This window comes from Rhea pennata, chromosome Z (assembly GCF_028389875.1).
Source record: "Rhea pennata isolate bPtePen1 chromosome Z, bPtePen1.pri, whole genome shotgun sequence".
NCBI lineage: Eukaryota > Metazoa > Chordata > Aves > Rheiformes > Rheidae > Rhea > Rhea pennata.
Window position 1 is genome coordinate 13,171,256 of NC_084702.1, and position 12,747 is coordinate 13,184,002.

Genomic DNA, 12,747 nt, shown 5'->3' on the forward strand with positions numbered 1-12,747 from the left:
CCTTATGCAGTAGGGACTGCATAAGGCAGAGCAGCAATAATTACAGATAATTTAATTACGGCAGCATTGCAAACCTCAAGCGAGTTTTCAGCTTTGGCGTCTGAATGACTGACAAATAGGGAAAAATTTTCTGGCAGTGATTATTTCTGGGACTATAGGTGACAGCTTGCAGTCTAAGAGACAGAGATGCTTCCTTAACAAAGGACGTTTAACCAGCAATTCTTCATAACCATGCACAGGGGATAATTCTTTGAATTTGCATAAATATTTTTTTCAGTATGTACTCACATATACTCTTGTATAAATTTATGATTTTATGAGAAGTGAAAGAGAAATGCTACAGAAAGCAGTTGTGGACACCTAAATGGATAAATCTGGATAGTCATAAATTGCAAGTGTCTGGTTTATAGATTTGCCTGTTGTCATCCATGTGACACACACATATATACATATATACATATATATATATACACATACACACACGTGACACACACATACATATATAGCTTTGTGAGTAAGCTATATACAGCCTCTATATACATCTATATACAGCTATATACATCTCTGAGAATGCTGAGCAGGGAGGTTGGACTAGATGATCTCCAGAGGTCCCTTCCAACCTTACTGATTCTATGATTCTATGCTCCTTATGAGACTGATAGTCTGGACAGATAAACCAAAGCCCTTGAGTGTCTCCATTACTGCTAACACATGCTTCAAAATCATAGTTACACACTGTTTGTTTCTCCTCAGTGAAGTGAAAATGAAGTCCCTTTCTGAGAGCCTTGGAACTTCCTACTCTTCTCAAAGTTCTTGAGTTGATATTCATCTCCTTTTCCCTTGTATTTTCTCCTTGGCTAGAAATCAAACAAAGTCTGAAGAGCTTAGACATGATATGTTTTCCTTTTCTTGAGTGCTGGTAGCCTTATCAGCATGTTTTCCTTTTCCATTTATTTAATCAAACTTTGAGCCACAAGGTAGATACTATCGAGTCTATGCTTGTGTCCCTTCATCCTGTTCATCTTTATAAAGATTTGCTACACTGCAGTTTTCTAGGCACCTGGGAATCCTACCAGCTCTGTTGATATGTTAAAAATCTTTAATATCTTTCTGAGGCTCTGAGATCTGGAAAGCTGGGAAGAGGAAAAGGTGAACCCTTCCTCTAAACATCTAATTCCAGCACTTAGACCTGCAAGATGAGATGAAATAGCTATATAGCTAAAAAATTTAAAGATAAACTTTATATGAGAACTAGGAAATAGAGATGGTGTATCTAGTCTTTCAGTACAGTGATGTGCTGAGAGAAGTAATGGAATTTTTTTAAAAAGACACTTAAAATCACATGTAACATTATTTTGTAGAATCAGCAAAAGCGAAAATTTTCTAAAATATACTTCCAAAGGTGCCTGAAACATGAGCAGCCTGTGATGGCTGACATTATGTATACAGGCAGACAGCCACTCCATGCTGTGGATAGTGTGTTTACATGTAGGTGTTATCTCAGTGAGAGATAAAAGAAAATAATTGTTTTCAAGGAAAAAAAAAAAAAAAAAAGGAAAAGATGCAGAAAAATGTATTCCATTTCTGTGCTCATGGAGGCAGGTTGTACAGAGAAATCAAGATTCACCGTCACCTGAGAATGTCAGAAAACTAAAAAGGCAGGAAGAATAAGTCATCCAACACCTTAGATGAGGAATTGGGTGGTATCTGTCTGCTTTTCTATAACTGGGCTTCAGAAAATGATGAACTTTAAAGCTTGACTGAAATCTATGAAATAAAACAGTAAAAAAGTATGAATATTTAATATAAATTACTAAAATAGTCGGAAAACACATAAAGGCTGTCTACAGCTACACAGGAAAATATACATACGAGGCCACAGGTAAAATTAAGCTAAAAAGAACTAATAAATGACCCTTCCAAAAAGAAGAGAAAATTCTGTCCCTGCAAGAATACTGTAGAATTGACATGGTTTATATTTCTCCATTACTACTCTTATGGTAGAAATGGCAAGAAAAAGGAAGAATAAAAAGAGCCTGACAACCTCTCCTCTAGATGATTTAAAGACATTTGCCAGAAGATCTTTTCAAATGATTCATATAAAGCTTCCTGCATTTTTATGGTTAAAAGGAAATATTTAGATAAGGAAAACAGACATTTGGTCTTATCTTTTCAGTGGCATACGTATTACAAAAGAGAATTTATGGTAGAACTGAAACTATGCTTATGCTATTCATCTTTAAAATGTTTCAGAAAATAGTTTTATTCACATATGAGTTCTCAGGGCCTGATGTGCATCCCCCTGGTTAGGAGCAGACCCAAATGAAGGTGTCTAATATTTAATTAAGGATCGTACATATGTAACACCTTTCAAGCAGGATAGACAAATAGAATGGTGCAAGACAGGCTTAGCTGGATGGAAGATGTGCTGAAGTGGGTAATTGCCATCATTCACAGGCATTCACATTGCCAGAAATGAAGACAAATCCTTTGTGCTATAGCAGTTTTTGGAATCCTCAGATAAGGTTATTAAACTAGCATAAACTTACAGAAGGCAATATTTATACACATAAATGTGCATATATTTGCAGACTAGGAGCAGGCAGGTGCAGGAATTGGGAGGAAAACAGTGAAAGTAACTTGTTCAAGGTGATGTAGTCAGGAGCAGAGCTCTCCCAGCCCCTAGACTGAGACCTGTCTGGAAGATTATTACACTGCCTGGCAGGCAGGAATTTTGTCCCTGCAACACATCTAACAGCAAGTGATTGCATCAGATAAAGGACCTTAAGTTAAGAGAGGGGAAAAATGCAAACTTCAGTTAACTAGAAGTTTTGCTGTGAGGGATGCTGCGGTCTCAAGTTCTAGTAGAAGTCACATAAGAAGGATTTTTTACTGTGACATCTGCAGCAATAAGCACCTTAGCAGAAGTTGTCCTACTGTCTGTGAACATAAGGTAAACAACTGTTATTTCTTAAAAAGTAGTCATGCAACAGAAGCCTTCAAAATCTTCTGAAAGGACAGACATTTTACCTTCTTCCATTGTTTTTATTGTTTTGTAGTCCAAATAAGTTATTTTTCTCCAAGCTTTAAAAATACAAACAGTTTAACAGCTCCGTCTACTCTTATGCAGCTGACTTTTCTATCTTGTATAGGCTGTTCTGCTGCAGATCATTATGCTGATGGAAGTACGATAGATGTGAAAATGCCAGAACAGAGCATGACAGGCATGCTAGGTTGTAGTTGTATTTCAGAAATGCAGAATTGCTCCAGCATAAGATTTTGAAGTATCAGGATTAATAATCTATATCCATACAGCAGATAGTACTGTGAATCACAGGCTCCAGTGGAGTCTGGATTTTACAGACTTTGAACAGGCTTCTTGATAAGGTGTTAGTTCTGGTTAGTTAAGTTATGCGTCATTAAAAGTTATTGGATAGAGGTGTGGAGATATCAAATAAACTTGTAATAACACACAGAAAGGTCAAGAAGATCCTATAAAATCCAAAAGCCCAGAGAAGGTGGAAAATTTTAGAAACTGCAAAGGTCAATGTTTTAGAAGTGTTCCAGTCAGTCAAATTTAAGTAGGAACGAATGCTTGATTTGATGTTTTAAACTTTGTGGGAGTTTTATTTTTAAAAGAGCAGAAATAGGCAGAGCTTCAGTGTGGATGTTAGGTCAGAAAATGCTTGTACTTTAGCATAGACTGGGGTATGTGCTGCACAATATGCTCGAGAGCTTTCTTTCCCACCATTCTTTGTGCCAAGTCCACAGGTGCTACGAAATGTATGAAATCTTGAACTATACTTTTTTGAATGTAATATACCTTCCCTCCCTAGTCCACCGCTGTATTCAGCTGGGGTTCTTTATTCATCCAGCAGTATGAAATGACAGCTGTATGTGTTAAGAAGCCCATTATCAACTTGCCTAACGTTTCCATGTTGCAATCACTCATCTGTCAACTCAGCAGCCAAATGTTAATGTGACATCTGTTACACCTAATTCCAGTAACTATCAAGAATCTCTCTGCATACAAATAATTTAGCCCGCTTGCAATATTAATTTTATAGAGAATATACCCTTTCTGTAAACATAATGAAGTTATTTGTTAGAAGAGAAAGCATTAAAAGGTAAGAGTAGCACCTTTCAAGGCTTCCAGCCAGCAACTGGAACATCTGAGGTCATATGCCCATGTGTTTATCTCAATAATTCCCCCAAATACAGAAGGAACTACCCGACTGCAGCCTAAGAATGCACATCAACGAATTTGTAAACCTGCGTTAAGCTGGTGGAATTGCAGTTATGTTGTATTAAAGTATTAGATGAGAACATATTTGCCAACAGTCACATGGGAATCAGTCATTTCACTTTGCCTGGTTTCCCTCATTACATCACATAATTAAACAGCATGCTGATACTAACAAACTCTTATGAGCTTATTTACACCCATACATTTTTCCAGGCTTCAGATTCTGTCTTCTTTTTGATTATTTTTTATCCCGTTGACAATTAAAATGAGTGAGAGAACGGCATCAAGTATGTTTTGTGATAAAACATTAAAAGATTTTCCAGAAACAAGTTTTGACTTGATTACACTCTGTTGAGAGAGTGGGGGGTGGGGAGTACAACAAATCATTGAAACAGGCACAATAGGTACAGTACAAATCTTTTACCACAGTACTTGTTTTTTCCCCAAGAGTCAATAAAGTCTTCACAGTCAGTGAAGACTCAGATTCTGTGGTCTGTGAGGAACCCACACTGGAAAGTGAGAAGTACACTGCATTTTAAGCACTTTCAGCTGATGTCTAGCCCCTACCAGATGCAACTAAAGTGGAATATTTTAGTTTGGGGCCAGGATGAGAGTCTCTGATCACCAGAGAAAATAAATTTAGGAAAAAAAAATGTTCATGACAACTTTCACAAGTCAGAAACAAGTCCGATAAGCATGGGACAATTTAAGACGTAAAAGATTAGTGCACATAAGTTAAAAAATTCTGTTTCTGAATGCACAAACTACTTTTCTTGCCACCAAATTGTCTATGTCTGATAATCATCATCACTACTTTGCAGTTACTAACAACTCAGTGGCTAAAAACAAATGTTAATAGTTGAAACTTCAGAAATCATTCTTTTAGGTTGGTCTCCTATAATTCATATGTAAAATAATCAGGTGTCCCATATTCTTTCTATGTTATTTCTCAGTGAATAAATGAATGAATATCTATCTATTTCTGTCAGTGCCAGAGCTTAAAAAAGAAAATCAATAGTATTGAAAGGTTTTGATTAATTTTATTATAAATATGCATGAAATGTCTATGCTATGTGTTTGAGGAAAAACTAAATACATGTATATGTTGTTTAAGTTTTATTTGAAAAAAAAGTCTTATACAACAACTCTAGATAATCCAAGGAAACTTTATGGCTTTTTTCATATTTAAAAACTGTCAGTCTAGGCAACATATTTCTGCAGAGAGAGTTTTGTATTTTTTTAAGTTTTAACTCATTTACATTTTTAATAGGAAGTACACCATCAAACAAAATCATAGATTCTATTAAATGTGTATCCATCTCTACAGAAGAATGCACAGAATATACATATACATGTACTTATAAAATATAATTAGCATTTTACTTCAATGCTTCTCTATTCACACTTTTTTTTTTTTTTTTTTTAATTCAGATAAAAGATGCTAAGCAATATATGGTTTATCACACTGTCACTTTTTCCCCCCCATTTAGAGTACACACTCTGTGAAATCATGGTCTTTTTGAGACCATAATACATAATCAATGATTTTTTTTTTTTTGATGTCAATGGGAGGAAGACTTCACCATGATAATTTATCTATTTATATCACTTTTACACACACTGAGCAATAATCAGTAACTCATTAAAGCTTATTTACTTTAATAAGTATTTAAGGGAACATAAGAGGCTTCATTTATCTATTCTGCATTTAAATAGTTAGTAAGAGAGTGACGGTCACAAAGGTTAACAAGCTAACACATTTCTGAACGTTACTTCTCAATTGTATTTCACGTGCACTCTCAGATGCAGTGTTTTTCTTACTTATGAAAATCTTACATCAAATACAGTCTAACCCAAAATCTATTGAAATAAGTAGAAAGTCCTTTATTTAGACCCTTCTCTTTCTAGAAAAGTAACAGAATTGGTGACTAGAATTTTTTTTATTGTTGTATGCTGCTAAGAACATATGCAGGACATGCACTTCATCATGGAAAATGATTTAAGGTGACCGTAGTGGTGGTTATATGTATTTTAAAGTTTTATATATAGTTTGTTGGATAGCTGTCATATCATTCATGATGTGACTGTAATTAGACAAAAAATTTGCAAAGGAGAAACTGTTCTCCTGGATTTCAGGAGAAGTAATGGAAGCCAATGAATCATTAAATAAGCACTGAGATTTACAGCTCTTCAAATACTGTAGGTCAGGCAGTTATGAAAAATCAATGGTTAGAGATGAATTAACATTAGCAGTGAATGTGTAGTTTGCATCACAGTTTATAGGCAAAACTAGTTTTACTGCAATTATTTCAGTTTTTGTTCAAAAATAAAATAAAATAAAATAAAATATAACAAAACATAACAAAACATAACAAAACCTCCAGTCTCTCATGACTAAAACTGTACTTTTGGATTCATGAGAAAGAGATCGTCATCTAGCCTTAATGGTTAGTGGAATTTCTTTAATGTAGATTGTTTCAGCTGCAGGCTGTGCATTCACTCAAAAACTTGTCATTTTGAGCACACTTTTAATGCTAATCCTTATTTGCATAGTGAGATGGTTTAACTCAAATAGACTTGTGGAGGGCAGAATACAAATGCTTTCACAAATTGATTTTCTTTATTAGACTATTTGCACTTCAACTGCGCAATAACTGGCAGTGCAGAGGAAGCCAAGTCAGCAAAATTCTGACATAAATAAACAAGAATTGGAGGATAGAAGAGGGAGGGATTTAACAGTGCTCTAAATGATTTGTTGGTAACAACCCATTTTCAAAGTAACTTAGTTAAGCTCCTAAACCACTGATTTTCAGCAAGCCTGAGTGTTCTTAGTAAGTTGAATCTAAGGGTATGTGTTTAACCAGTGGACTGGTGACCTATTGCATTTTGAAGACTAGAAATACACACTCTTACACACTCTTTTTATACAACACAGAGCAGGAAGTCATTTCAAGTATCTTCCTATTCCTAAACTCTATTTATTTCACAGAAGTATGCAGGCATCTGTATTTTCATCAGGAAGACAACTAGTGATTAAGAAGATGAAGTAATTAGGTAGAAAAAGACCAGGGACTTGCAGCAGATTGTGAACTTGGATGCTGAGTCAACAACATGACACCAGTGTGTTTTAAGAGGAGGTTAAGAACCTGACCATGGGGGCCTCAGCTGAGCTAACATGTTCCATTTTAGGCAAAGAATTTCAAGAAAGATAAGCAACAACTTCAGAGAGTTCATGAATATTTCTGAAGGAAGACAGAAAAATTGGGATTGTTCAGTCTACAGAACGATAGCCTGTGGGGAGACACGGTAACAGTAAAATATTTAACAAGCTGCAGTAAAAAGGAGTGAAACAGTCTGTTCTCGGTGTCTCCTGTGAGCAATAGCAAGTAATAGTTTTAAACAGCAGCAAGGGAGATTTCAGGTATTTAGACCTGAAATTAGTACTGCTAATTAAGACTGAGGTAGGTTGTGACAGAGTTGAACCCTGCAGTAATGGGAGTGCAAAAGAGTAGATCAGGTAAACATCTGTGTTCATTCCCTCCTAAAGACACTAAGCAGTCCCTCAAGGCCCATTCCAGTCCTATTTTCTATTTACCAGTACATGACACAAACATTATTGTTATATCAGCTAGAGAAAAAATTCTAGGAATACCATTTTTGAACCTTTATTTTCTGCCCTTACTTCTTTCATGTAGTCTTTTTTTTTTCTTTTTCTCACCATCAGGATTAGTAAGGGAAGGACTTGACCAAAAGTGCTGCTGATTGTCAGCTTCCCTCTGTTTCCCCACAGTAGTCTGGCAGAAGCTTGTGCATGCTCAGGAGAGGCAGGAGTGAGCCTGCACGATGCTGGGAATCAATATTAAAAGGATCATGCTGTAATTCAACACGGAAGGAGACAATCAGAAATCACAATTAAAGAACTGTGACTGACAGAGCCCAGACAGGCTTTAAAATAGGGTTTCCTGGCTAATTTGGTTGCAGACGATCAGAAGGGATAATATTGAAAGGGTCAAGTACAGAATGGGATGATAATGAACAGACTGTATCATGTGCTAAAGTTCTGATTTCTCATTCAGATCAGCCCTATTGTAATGAAAATGGAAGGAGACACAATACAATTGCTCCCATGAAATGGCCTAACATAAAAACAGAATGAATGGCAGATTTTTTACATCTGCACTACAATTTTATGGCTGAAACATAGTCATTCTTGGAAGACACAGCAATTTGTCATCCCTTTGTCTATAGCAGACTTAACTGAAAACCTTTTCTGCCTTCTCATACATTTAAAGAGAAACAAATTTTAGGGAAGAAGAACACACAGTGGAAGTATCTCTCAGTATTCTGGCTTTTTGTAACAAAATAGAAAATTAATAAATATATACTATTATTATCTCCTGTGTCTTTTCCCCAAGACTGTAAAGTACTGCAGTTGAGAAACACAACCTCAAGTCCCCTTTTCTCTTAAAACTGATGCCAAGATTTCAAAGAGTCACATAAAAATACTACTTTGTTAAGCTGCACTCCATGTATGTGTTCAGTGCAGGAAGGTTTTAGTTTGAGACTTATACCTCTAGTTTTATCTAGAACAACGTCCTAAATGATGAGCTGTGGATGAATAAATTTTGTACATAAAGCGGTGGGAGATATTGTGTTGGGGAAAGAACATAAGGGTTAGGCCATAAATTTCAAACCTTTGAGACAGTCAGATTCTTCTACTTACACAGTATCAAGAAGAAAGCGTCTCTGGGACCTAATCATGGGGTCAGACCTGCCATTGGGGTGACCATGTGCTTAACATCACTTCAAAGTTTTATAGGTTTTTTTTTTTTTTTTTTTTTTTTTTTTTTTTTTTTTGCTGTTGTTGTTTTAATACCAAAAGCCCTACAGTTTTAAAGGGCAATGAATCTTCCAGCCAAAATATATCCCATGAAATAATTCAGGAACAACTAGCCTATGCACCTGTGAGTGGTGATTGCTTGAAAGTGAGGTTTATAAAAAGCTATAGTAAGTACTCATCAAACTGGATGCGCCGTGGCAGAGACTGAAATAATTACTCAATTGTCTATACACTAGACCTAAACAGTTAGTTAATTAACTCAATCTATAGCCTCTAAGGTAAGAATGATGGTAAAAAGAGTATAGTTCAGTTCATACACATAGGAAGTACAATACATCCCAGCATTTTTCCCTCTGGCAAGGGAGGGACATCTAAGCTGACACTAGAAAGAGCATCCACTTCTCCGCAACAGATGGAAAGAGGAATAGGCAATTAGGCCTCCAGTCAGGCACAAAAAAAATGACATTATGAGAGAAATATTTTTTGTTCTTGAAAGGTCTGGCAGGAACTGCTCTGACTCTGCAAATAAAAAGAGGAAATCATTTTTCCTTCCTAGAACTTAGTTTTCCACTGTAGTGCTAAGAAATCCCTTAGAACAAAGAAGTATTGTTTCAGTCAGTGGCTGAACTCTGTCACTAGCCATTACTGATAGAGTCATGAGTCTTACACCAGAACTAGGTCCAAAAAACACCTTTCAAAAATATTATTCTCTCAAGCACCACTGAAATTCAATGAGATTTTGCGTTATTTTCCAAGGGCACAGGAGAAGACCTCAAACGTGTAACATTAGGTACCTGGAGGCTGAAAGTGAAAAATGGAGTAGAAAAATACAAAACAAGTTTATGAGAAAATGAAACTAGAGTGAAAGAAGTGAGATGAACAATTAATAGAGGAAGACATTTGTAAGTTAGTTTAGGATTATTATCACATTAGAAATTAATTAGACCAAGAGTACAATCTTGAAATTCTACCGTGAAAGCTGGTGCAATATTTTGAGACATACAACCGAAAAAGTGTTATTTAAATGTGATGAGGAGCATAAAATTAATTGGAACAATTTACATGTCCCATAAATAAGTATCAATCTTTAAAGACAAAAAAAAAATATAATGAGAAAATTGGTACAGGGGAAAAATTCTCTGAAAAAATCTTCAGCTTGAAGAAAATTGAGCTGATTAAAGATAGCCATAAAACATACAAACAAAACAAACAAAAGCAAAAAACCCTCCACCTTACAAGAGTGTCTTAGCTACTTTATTTATTTATTTATTTGTTTGGACATGTCCATGTGAACTGATACCCAGAGACTCTTTTCTTCAATCAATTGTAAAGAATTTTAACGTTAAGAGGTTATTATATAGCTAGAGATTTACTTCTCTCTCCCCCACTCCAACCCCAATCTTCTCTTCTGGAGGCAGTATTCTTCGATCAGCAGGGAACAGGCATGGGAATATTCTACCTATATTCTACCTGTATTCTTTCCTGACATTGTCACATACCATGACTTTAAATATATCATTTAATTCTTTTTTTTTTTCTTTCTTTCTTTCTTTCTCAGTCTCATTATTTAATGTCTAACAGCTTCAAAACAGGAATGAGATCCATCCTGGATGTACAACACTTAGCATAGTAAAGTAATATTTTCACTTGAGGTACTTATATGTTATTGTGATAAATAACTACAGAAAAAAAAAAACTATTTTTGAATAGAAGTGAAGGAAATTGGAAAATAATAGATTTTCTATATTGCCTCGGTTTATTTTTCTTATTTATATGGAAGAAGCATGAAACATGATAACAAAAAATGTTATATACCATTTAATTAAATGATATGGGAGTCATGAACATTTTTTTTTCTTCTCAAGAGAATTCTTTTTCATCTTATTACTTCGCTATTTCCCTAATAATAAAAAGTTGTTGAGTCGTGTCACATGACACTCTCACACTGAAAGTGAATGACTCTCAGTAATTTTTTTGCAGCTATTGAGTACCTATAGTAATTAAAAAGAAAAATCTATCAGGCATCAAAATATCTATCAAAAGTAATAAGAAATGTGAAGATCTTCAAATTAGTTAAAACATAAAGGCTATGTTTATGTCATCACTATTCCAAAGTCCTTCTGGAGACAACAAGAGGCCTTGTTTTAGGAATAAACACTGATCATTGTGCTTAACAGCTTCTTTCTAATAATGAAACAATGCATAAGACTTTACATATGTGATTAGAAGTCTACAGTACTTAGTTACTGAAGAATATGATGGACCTGATTCAAATTACATCAGTCAAAAATAACGGGAATCTCAATAACAATTTAATTTTGTTTTGGATCAAGTCCTAAACACTTAGATTGAATAAAGCTCTTCAACAAGTAGCTAAATCTTTGGAGAATCAATACTCTTCTATTCAACAACTCATCTAATTCACTACCTAGAATCACAAAATCACAGAAGAGTTGAGATTAGAAGACATCTCTGGATCACCTAGTCCAACCTTCTGCTCAAGCAAGATCAGCTAGAGCCCATTACCCAGGACTCTGTCCATACATCTTTGAATATCTCCAAAGGTGGAGATGCCCTCTCTGGGCAACTTGCTCCAGTGCTCAGTCCTTCTCACAGCAAAGCATATTTTTCATATTTATTTATTTGTTTGGACATGTCTGTGTGAACTGAAAAGTTTTCTCTTATGTTCAGAAAACCATTCTGTTTTTTACTCATTGACTCTTGTCCTGTCACTGAGCACCACTGACAAGAGTCTGGTACTATCCTCTTTACACCTTCCTTGCCAATATTTATACACATCAGTAAGACTCCCCTCAGTCTTCTCTTCTCCAGGCTAAACAGGCCCAGATCTCAGCCTTTCCTCACATACCAGATGCTCAGTTCTTTAACCAACTGAGTAGCCCTTTGCAGGACTCACTCCAGTATCTTCATGTTTTCCTTGGACTGAGAAGCCCAGAATTAGAAACAGCACTGCACTTGTGACCTCACCAGAGCTGAGTAGAGGGCAAGGAGCACCTCCTTTTACCTGCTGGAAATGCTCTTGTTCGTGCAGCCCAAGAGAAATTTGGCTTTCCTGGCCACAAAGGCACATTGCTGGCTCGGAACTTGTGGTCCACCAAGGCCGTTCTTTGCAAAGCTTCTTTCCAGCTGCTCATCTCTCAGCCTGTATTGGCACATGATGTTATTTCTCTCCAGATGCTACATTCTGCACTTTGCTTGATGGAACTCCATGAGGTTTCCCTCTGCCCATCTCTCTAGCCTGTCAAGGTCCTTCTGAATGTCAGCTCAGCCTTCTGGTGCATGAGACACTCCTTGCCGTCTTATATCATCAGCAAACTTGCTGAAGGTGTACTCTATCCCTTTGTGCAGGTCATTGATGCCTCAGTAGCACTGGACTGGACTCAATATTGACCTCAGGGGGACATTGCTAGTTAAAAGCCTCCAACTAGGCCTTATGTCACTGGGCACAACCCACCGAGCTCTGTCATGCAGCCAGATTTCAATTTACCTCATTGTCTGCTCATTGAACACATACTTTCTCATCTTACCTGTGAGGGTGTTATGGGAGATAATACCAAAACCCTTACTGAACATTCACTGCTCTCCCCTCATCTACTAGCCCGTTATTCCGCCAGAGAGGGCTATCAGGTTGGTTGAGTAG